Genomic DNA, 10299 nt, shown 5'->3' with positions numbered 1-10299 from the left:
ATTAATATTCATATTTGTATTTGTATTCGTCAAATAAAATAAACAGAGATATACCGGTATCCCTATTACACAATGAAATTGTGGTCCATGGTAGTGGATATTTTCTCTTGGAGTGGCTGACAAAAAAATAGAGAGAACTAAAATAGGACCTTTCTATTTTGGAATGTTGGGTCTTTGGTTTAGCTCTGGATAATAAAAAAGTGTATTGAGTTTAAGGCGGGTGAAAATCAATTTTGGATACCCATCAAGAATATTATATTTTGAAAAGTTAATCAAGCTAAAACAATCCATAATTTGAGAACTTTATCGCTGAAACATCTAATGCAGACGGCCAAAATTAAATCATGAACAACAGGCTGCATGACAAAAATTGACTAAAAATTGAAAGATACGCAGAAAGTCAACTTAGGTGGTGGATAAGCGGCTTGCCTTGTTGATCCCTGAATCCATTTTCTGTTCTTGATTTATTGTCCATCAACTATGAGGAAACTATGTTAACTTGGCAATGAAATCATCAACTTTGACGTTCACCTTCCGAGATAGGAACTTCATGCATATATCAATACCAAGGTACGACCCAACATAGAAAGGTATCGCCATTGCCGTTGGGAGAGGAATGAACCTTGCTACCTTCTTCCCTCCAGTCAAATCTCTTATCAGGTCAATGAGAATAGCAGCAGCAAAGAATACGAAGCAGAGAGTGAGGCAGTGCTCTGGCAGCGACGAGAGGCCTTCCACACCAACTATCGCCATGCTTCGGAAAACAAGGGCGTTGGGAGCTGGGTATTCGCTATCAGGCAAGCCAAGGTCATTGAAGGCTTTGTAGAAGACCCAGAAGACGCATGGAGCAATCACACAACCCATCGCAGTGCCAATTACTTGGCTGACAAACATGGACCTTGGAGAGGCTAATGTCAGGTATCCTGTTTTGAAGTCCTGCATGAGATCTGAAGCTGTGGACACAATGCTCGTCATGACGCCCCAAGCTGCAAGGCCTGCTATCACACCACCATTCGAATGACCTGCCCAAGCTCCAAAAAGGAAGGTGGCAAGCACACCATACGTAGAGGCAAGAGATTCATCAGTGAGGCCGGTACCGTAGGCATTGCAGAAGGCTAATACCGGTGCAAAGATGTAGGAATCCAAGACATGGTACCATCTGAGTTGAGGAAAGATGTGGGGAACGGTGGCAGTGGAGATGGCAGCAATGGCAGCATTGCCCCCATCAGGGGCGGCTCAATACATTCTGAGGCCTAAGGCGAATCCAATGAATGAGGCCTCTTTTTTTTAATAATAACTTTTTTTAATAATAATTTTTTTAATAAATATAAAATACTTAAAAAAATATATGAAAATAGATAGCTATCAAGTACACTATTTCAACCACGAATCTAGCAAAGATAGACAAGAAGCTTTTTCAATTTAATATAATTCTTGAGTGAAAGCATATAAAAGTAATTACTCTAAATGAAGGGCCATGAAACTGATTAAATTACTGAGATAATGCTTGACAATACTGTTTACCATGTCAAGCAAGAGCCGAATAGGAAAAGGTCATCCCATGGCACTTCATGGTCAAGGTAAAGAAAAGAATTTGTCCATAAAGGAACATCTCTATAAGAGAAAGTAGGATCATTATGGGAAATTCACTCCATCAAATTAATAAAAGTCCCATCCCACCATCTCCCCTTCAAGTGAGTACCCAAGCAGCAACTGCAACATCACGGCACAGCAGCCATTCAACCCCCTCCCTCCTTTTCTCTCTCTACCACTCAAGAGGGGAGAAGAAACCGAGAGGAGCACACTAAAAGAATCTCCACCCTCCAAGAAGTCCATCTTCAATCCCCCTATCTTTCTTCCGGATGGTCCAGCTGGATCAGGAGTAATGTGAGGGAAGGAAAACCAAGACCAAAACCAAAAAAGAGAAAGGATGAAAGATAAGAGTGGCTTCAGCCGTCTATCATGCCAACCAAATCCCTCCTCTCTCTCTCCCCCCCCCCCCCCCCCCCCCCCCCCACCCAAAGCAAAACTACTGTCCCCAACTTTCCAAATTGCCCCTCTGCAGGCCAGGAAACTCTCCACCGATGGAGGGGGGAAGACTCGTAGCCAGCTCCTGATCCCGTTTATATGGGGCCTTTGCTTCCTTTTGGTCAGCCTCCCGGGGCCTTCCATTGGCCCGGGGCCTTAGGCGACCGCCTCGGTCGCCTAGGGCTCGGGCTGGCCCTGGCCCCCATATGCCACTGACTTTGGAATCTGATCTTTAAGAAAGAATTCAGTTCGGCATCGGTCGTCGAAGGATATGGTGGCGGTCGTGCTGGTACGACAACCATCATCTGAGACAGGAAGCATTATTATGGAATCTCTGCTTCGCTTTGTGAAAATGAAGGGAGAAATTGTTCGAAATAGGAGCTTGACGAAGTTATAGAGACCATCTCCAAGAATCATCGCAATGCCTATGAAGATCTGCAGGATATGAAGAAGAAAAAAAAAGACTTAGTAACAGGGCTAACTTGGTTGGTGTACATAAAGTTGTTCCTGTGATTAGAAGGTTCAATTGAAACATAAGCTGCCAGAACAACAGAAGAAGAGGAGTGGAGGATAGTTACCCTTTAGCCCTGCAAGCTATGAAGACTGCTTGATGGGATATCTGCAGGATACCAACTGCCCTTCTTATTACCTATGACAGGCCACATGATTCCCCATGAAAGGATGCCTCCGAGGATAACAGATATGCTCACAAAGTATGGGCAGATCATTCCGATTCCAACGTAAGTTGCGGAAAAATTGAAGAAAAATCTACAGCAATGCATGATATCATACCACCGACACGTAAGTAATTGAGCGAGGAGAATGATGATCTTAGCAAATCAATAAATTAAAGCTAGATGCTTTAATTTATATGAATATCTTACATTGTTAAACCCCCTTTACTAGCAGAAATGAATAAATAAGAAAAGAGATATTTGTGAGGGATGTAGAGATTATGCATTGTACGTATTTTCATGAGCTTTAAGACCCAATGTAGGAAAGTTTGCAAATCCACAGTCATCACCGGCAGTGTAAAACCATTGCAACAATCCCCAGAGGAAGCCATTAATAAGAAAAGCTGTTGCAGTACCACTTGGATAGGTCAGCTTGTAGTCAATGATCATGATCTGCAACATATATTTTTTGTCAGTAAAATTTATACCAAATGCACCAGCTTGAAACGTATACTTTTGATCGTATTCCAATTTAAGTTGATGGATTGATTGCTTCTCGAGTTTTAACATTTAAAACAGTGGATGTATGATTAGACCAAGGATTACCTTCCTTAGAGGCACAAGGGAGAAGAGTCCAAGAAAACTAACAAGGAAGAGATCTGTTGGGGGAATAAGATTTTTCCCCCAAGTGACACAAATGCCCCCAAGAAGCCGCATAATCGCCGACCCTGAACAGCTGAAGTCAGCGTCCGACCTCGGAACGCCCGACCTCAAGACATCCGACCTCGAGACCTCCGACCTAGGAAAATCCTGACGCTCAAGGTCTATCCTTGTCAGCCACCTACTACGGCCGTACTCCTCCGAGGTCCAACTGAGGACCATGCCCTGCCACTGCTTCAGCATTTATTGCGCATGGCCGCTGTAACCCTCCGGTTCACTCTACAATTAATGTGGATCTCCGGCTTACTCCACCATTAATGCGGATCTCCGGCTTACTCCACCATTAATGCGGATCTCCGGCTTACTCCACCATTAATGTGGATCTCCGGCTTACTCCACAATTAATGCGCATGGCTCCTGACATCTACGGATCCTCGGCTCTCCACGGCAAGTTAGCCCAGCAGAGTCTGGTCAACCATGATAAGTCTCTGATCTCGGCCATACCTCCGACACCAATGCAATGATTCGCCTGGTAGCGTACTGGTTCGGGTCGTACGACGCCCTCACCGCCGACATCAGCACAATGATTCGCCTGACCGTGCGCCGACCTGAGCCACATGCCGAGCCGTACTATGGCCTCGCCCTGTTACATCACAGATAAACCGACCCCCACCTATAAAAGGGAGCCTTAGCTTCTCAGGAGGGGGTTGGGAAATTCCGCGCCTTACAAGCACTGTTCATCTCCTCCTTACACTATCTGCCCCCTCCCTGACTTGAGCGTCGGAGGGCCGGCGCCGGAAAACCCGGCCACCGGCTTGTCTGCAGGCACCCAGACGGAGGACGCCGCCCGCTGACGGATCGCTGCCCCGCCGTGAGGATCCCCAGCTCCCTCTCTCCGGCCACCCCAGACGAAGGACACCGCCCGCCGACTGGTCGCCGCCCCGCCGTGGTGACCCGCAGCTCCCTCTCCCTCGACCGAAGATTGCCCCCGGGTCCAATTTCCAGCAACAGTTGGCGCTAGAGGAAGGGCCCGAGTAGCAGTCATGAAGTTGAGAAGTAAGGGAGCCTCCAACGTCTCCCGGCGTCCCCCGCAAAGTCCTGGACGCTCTGTCCAGAATTCTCCAACTCCGGCTGACCCAGTTCCTCAGGTCCAGCCGGAACAGTTCAACGCCTTAGTACAGCAAGTCCAGGCCCTGGCCGCCGCCGTTCAGGGCCTGCGACGCGAGGAAGCTTTACCAACGCTTCCCCCGCGGGCCCAGGTCCCGCCGGAATTTCTTTCCAACGGCCCGGTTCTCCCCGGCCAGAATCTACATGGCTCCTCCAGAGCCAATAACGAAGAACGGACTTTCCCCCAGAGAGAGCTACCGGGGAGGATCTCAACAGAAGACTCCAGCCTTCTGAGGCTGAGTCAGCCCCGGACCGCCGTGAGCCGGCGCAAACCGCGGCGACAATCCCGCGGGTGGGGGAGCTCGACAGAAAGGTTGAGCACTTGGAGCGCCAAATTGCAGCGCTCCACAGTAAGAAGGCGAGGCAGGAGGGAGACTTTGAGTTCACTACCAAGTCCCCCTTCTCCTGCCGGATCGAGGATGAGCCGGTTCCCGCAAGGTTCAAAATGCCTCAGGTGGAGCCCTACAGCGGAATCACCGACCCTCTCGACCACTTGGAGAGCTATCGGGCCCTCATGGCCCTACAAGGGTCCTCGGAGGCCATACTTTGCAAGGCCTTCCCAGCAACCCTCCGAGGGACCGCTCGGCTTTGGTTTTCTGGACTGAAGCCGAACACGGTGTCCTCTTTTGAACAACTCGGCAGGCAGTTCGCCACCAACTTTGCTGCCAGCCGGCGCCAGCAACGGACGTCAGACTCCCTCCTCGACATCAAACAGAAAGAGGGGGAGTCCCTCAAGGAATACCTGGACCGCTTCACCGCCGCCACATGGGAGGTCCGCGAGCTAGACCAGTCGATAGCCATGTCGGCTCTGAAGACTGAGGTTCGCTCCTACCGATTCCTCTTCTCCATCGAGAAGAGCTTCCCGGCCGACTTCACCGAAATGTTGGCCCGGGCCCGAAAGTATGCCAAGGCCAAGGAGGCAGTTGCCTCTAGGCGGGGAGCAATCGAGCCCGCCTCTAAGAAGCAGAAGAAGCACCGTGAGGAGCGCGGCCAACAGAGGAGCCGATCCCCTCGCCATGAGAAGAATCTCTCCAGACTGAGGAGCCCGCCCCGTCAGCAGGGGCGACCTCAGCAAAGGACCCCTCCTCGACCGAGGTCCCCACCACGGCCTCGGACGTACCCGGGAAAGTACGAGAACTATACACCCGTCAACGCCCCCCGGGCCGAGATCCTGATGGAAATTGAGGGTCGGAACTTCTTCCGACCCCCGCCGCCTATGCGAGACACGGGATTTCCCCGTAATCCCAGGAAGTACTGTCGCTTCCACCGAGACTGTGGGCACGACACGGAGGACTGCTTCCAGCTCCGGGACGAGATAGAAGCATTCATCCGTCGAGGAGTACTCAACCGGTTCGTGAGAAACCGGCACGAGGAAAGGAGGCCGGCGGAGGATGTTGTACCAACCGAAAATCCGGACGACAACAGGCCCATTGCCGGCACCATCAACATGATTGGAAGGGCCTCAGCAGGAGCAGCCGCCCCGGGAGCACCACCGAAACGCCCACGCACTGATGAAGTCATCTCGTTCTCGGACGAGGACTTAGAAGGGGTCGAGACCCCTCACGATGACGCTGTGGTCATCTCAATGATTGTAAATAAGTTCGATGTAAAGCGTGTCCTAGTTGACAATGGAAGCTCAGCCAACATTTTGTATTATCACGCCTACCAAAAAATGGGGTTGACAGAAGGACATCTCCGGAGGATCAACGCCCCACTGGTCGGGTTCACCAGAGATTCGGTCCCGGTCGAAGGTGAGACCAGCTTCCTTGTCACAGTTGGCCTCGCCCCCCGGGAGAGCACTGTGAGGACGGACTTCCTGGTGGTCCGACTGCCCTCGGTCTACAACGCCATCCTTGGGCGGCCAGGGCTGAATGCCCTTCGAGCCGTAGTTTCAACCCACCATCTGCTCATGCGGTTCCCTACCGGCCAAGGAGTAGGCAAGGTCCGAGGAGACCAGCTGGTCGCCAAGCAATGCTACACGGCGGCCCACGGAGTAAAGCAACCGACCGAGGCGACAATTCAGCCAACGGGCCCTTCATTGCCCATAGAAACCCTCGATGCGAGGGACACCCTCTGGAAGAAGCAAGTAGAGCCCGGTGAGCTTCTTGTTCAAGTTCCACTAAAAGAAAATTTTCTCGAGCTAACCGTGCAGGTCGGCTCCGGCCTCGGCGCCCGCGAGAGGGATCGCCTCGTCAGCTTCCTGCGGGACAATGCTGACGTCTTCGCCTGGTCGCCTGCGGACGTGCCGGAAATTGACCCTGAGGTCATGGTTCACCGACTCCAGGTGAGGCCAACCGGCAGGCCTGTAAAGCAGAAGAAAAGGGGCTCCGCCCCGGAACGGCAACGTGCTGCGGCCGAGGAGGTGGACAAACTCCTCGAAGCCGGCTTCATCCGGGAGGTCTCCTACCCGGACTGGCTCGCCAACGTAGTCCTCGTGAAGAAGGCCAACGGGAAATGGCGTATGTGCGTGGACTACACCGACCTGAACAAGGCCTGCCCGAAAGACAGCTTTTCCCTTCCAAGCATCGACCAGCTCGTCGACTCTACTTCAGGGCACCAACTGCTAACTTTTATGGACGCCTTTTCAGGGTACAATCAAATCCGAATGGCGCCAGAAGACGAGGAGAAGACGGCCTTCATCACCGACAAGGGCACCTACTGCTACAAGGTGATGCCCTTTGGCCTAAAAAACGCTGGGGCCACCTATCAGAGACTGGTCAGCCAAATTTTCAAAGACCAGATTAGCCGAAATATAGAAGTCTACGTGGACGACATGCTGGTGAAAAGCCGAGCGGCAGAACACCACATAGCCGATCTCGACGAGACATTCGCCAAGCTCAGAAGATACAAAATGAAGCTCAACCCGGCGAAATGTGCGTTCGGGGTCACCTCGGGCAAGTTCCTGGGTTTCATAGTGACCCAGCGCGGAATTGAAGCCAACCCGGAGAAAATCCGGGCACTGCAAGAGATGTCGCCTCCGAAGACAGTTAAGGAGGTGCAGCGGCTCGCAGGGCGAGTTGCCGCCTTGGGAAGGTTCGTCTCTCGGTCAGCCGAGCGCTGCCTCCCTTTCTTCAAAAGCCTCAAACGGCCGAAAGACTTCCGGTGGTCAGAAGAATGCCAGCGAGCCTTTGAAGAGCTCCGGAGCCTTCTGGCCTCTCCCCCGCTGCTCACCAAGCCCCAGAAGGGCGAGGTTCTTTATCTATACCTGGCCGTCTCCCCGGCCGCAGTGAGCTCAGTCCTCGTCCGGGAAGAGGACAAGCTCCAAAAGCCGGTTTATTACACCAGCCGGGTTCTCAGGGATGCTGAGACCCGATATTCTAAACTTGAGAAGACCATCTTCGCTCTCATCATCTCGGCTCGGAGACTCAGGCCTTACTTCCAAGCCCACACAATAGCTATATTGACCGACCAGCCTATGAAGCAAATATTGCAAAGGTCGGATCGTGCGGGGAGGATCGCCAAATGGGCGGTTGAGCTCGGAGAATTTGACCTCGAGTATCGGCCCAGGCCGGCTATCAAGGCCCAAATACTCGCCGACTTCATCGTGGAGTGTACCCTGCCGGACGACCCCGAGTTGCCACCCGTATCCGCGGAGGAAGCCCCGAGGCAACCATGGGTCCTGCACTCGGACGGGTCTTCAACCTCGGGGGGTAGTGGAGCCGGACTCATCCTCACCAGTCCAGACGGAGTGGTGGCCGAGCAAGCCTTGCGCCTCGAGTTCCCGGCTTCGAACAACGAGGCCGAGTATGAGGCACTCATCGCCGGGCTCAAGCTGGCGAAAGAACTGAAAGTGGAAGACCTGACGGCCTTCAGCGACTCCCAGCTGGTAGTGAACCAGATTCAAGGAGACTTTGAAGCTAAAGAGCCATCCATGCAAAAGTATCTCCAAAAGGTGCGGGAACTTACGTCTGTTAGGAACCCGCCCATGCCGCTGATATTTCAAAAATTAAATCAGATGGCAGCGGAAGAGGCATGTGCGGGATCGACGTTCATCGCATGAACGTTGTTTCGAGACCTTTCGTAATTATGTAAGAATTAAAACTTTTAAAACTATTAGGAAGATCAAATCTTCACCTTGCGCGGGTAGATGATCACCGCAAATCTGAATTCGTGGTTTTTGGAAGAGGGTTCGCTTGAAGCCGTTCAAACGTCCGGCCTCTACGAGTATCCACACGAAGCAGGATCCGATCCAAGCTTTCTATCTCACCGGGGTGCTAGCTCCCTTGCAGAGATAACTTTTGATGGCTGATCTCCTCTCTTTCTTTCAACTCATGAATATACTTGAGAGGAGGAAGAAGAAGGAAGAAGAAGAGGAAGAAGCAAGGCCCCTGCAGCCTACTTTCTTTTCCCTGCGTTGGAAGGAGGAAAGGAGGAAGAGGAGGGCGCCATGGCTTCTTTTTCCCTTCTTCTTGCTGGCGGCTGAACCAAGGGAGGGAGAGGGTGGCCACGTGATGGAGAGGAGGGGGATTCCTATATACATTAGGTCAGCCCCCAAGAGTCCTCCTTTTATAACATCTAGGGCTCCTACAAGTTAGGAGCCCGTGATGTATTACCAAGAGGGGCGCCGGCCCCTCTTGTTGCCGCACCAAGAGATCCAAGGAGGAGGGGCGTGAGCCCCTCCCTCTCATGTTGCCCTAATCCTCATCTAATGAGGATTGGGTGGCCCTAATGTGGTTTAGCCTTAATCCAATTAGGCTTAGCCCAAGGGTGAACCAATTTGGATCCAATCTAGGCTAGTCCTAATCCAATTAGGACTTGAATGAACCATGACTCAATTGAACTCTTCAATCCTAATCCAATTAGGAGTCATGTTGATTCATTAGATTAATAATTAATTTAGACTTAAGGAATCCTAATCCAATTAGGATGTATTTAATTTTAGTCCTAATCCAATTAGGACTCTATTTGAATCCGAAGTCCTAATCCAATTAGGATTTCTAGGAATCCTACTCCAAGTAGGAATCCAATTTTAATTCAAAATTCCTAATCTCATTAGGATTGTAGGAATCATATTCTAAGTAGGAATTCCAGTCCTACTCCAACTAGGATTCCCAGTCCTAATCCAATTAGGACTCTAGGAATCCTACTCGAAGTAGGATTTGTGTTTAAGTCCAATTAATTAATTCCCTTTGTTCCTTCTTCAACTTCTTATCAATCAAATTGATTACTTGTGATTCCTAATCACGATTTCAGCCATCGGATCGGTCAATACTTCTAGTGTGTGTGACCCCATAGGTTCTATTCTGACTGGTAGTGAGATATATTGTGATCTCTATCTCAATATCATTGAAAACTCCTTTCAATGGGTTGGAACGATTCCAACTCAACTCGTTAGGGTTTATCGATCATCAAGATAATCCCTATGAGTCCCACCATCCACCAGTGACACCTAGCAGCATATAGTGGCTACCCAGCAGAATGGAATGATGAACCTCTAGGTGCAGTTAACGTGTGATACAGTCCTACTATCGTGGATCCCTACAGGACGGAGGTCATGGACAACTCGTCAAACCCCATCGTCTGTCATATGTCAAGATTTATTCGACTTGAGTTCGATAGTGGAAAACTCTTTCTCCACTTTATATTACTGCCCTGGCCAAGGTCTTAGAACTCAGTCTAACAAATCACATAGGATCTCTCCTCTTCTATCAAGGTCGATAGATTCCTTGTAGGTGCATACCCTACTCCTACAGTGAACTTACTGCAGCCAATCTACACTGCATGGACCCATATGGCTAGAGACCATGTATGTGTGCAGTCAAACTACAAT

At 50.6% G+C, this 10299-nt stretch overlaps 1 pseudogene across 1 annotated transcript; it reads right to left on the bottom strand.

The window, feature by feature from the left end:
* Positions 1–489: 489 nt before the first annotated feature.
* Positions 490–3419, bottom strand: LOC148703052 (putative metal-nicotianamine transporter YSL14; annotated as a pseudogene). The gene is made up of 5 exons (XR_016395669.1): positions 3309–3419; positions 2995–3155; positions 2607–2796; positions 2223–2463; positions 490–1235 (listed from the first exon to the last, which is right to left on the bottom strand). The product of XR_016395669.1 is annotated as a putative metal-nicotianamine transporter YSL14 (transcript).
* Between the last annotated feature and the right edge of the window lie 6880 nt (positions 3420–10299).

This window comes from Phoenix dactylifera, chromosome 6, assembly GCF_051530095.1.
Source record: "Phoenix dactylifera cultivar Ajwa chromosome 6, Ajwa_hap1_PhDact_Kaust_v1.1, whole genome shotgun sequence".
In the NCBI taxonomy this organism is placed as follows: domain Eukaryota; kingdom Viridiplantae; phylum Streptophyta; class Magnoliopsida; order Arecales; family Arecaceae; genus Phoenix; species Phoenix dactylifera.
This window is presented reverse-complemented; position numbering and strand designations above follow the sequence as displayed.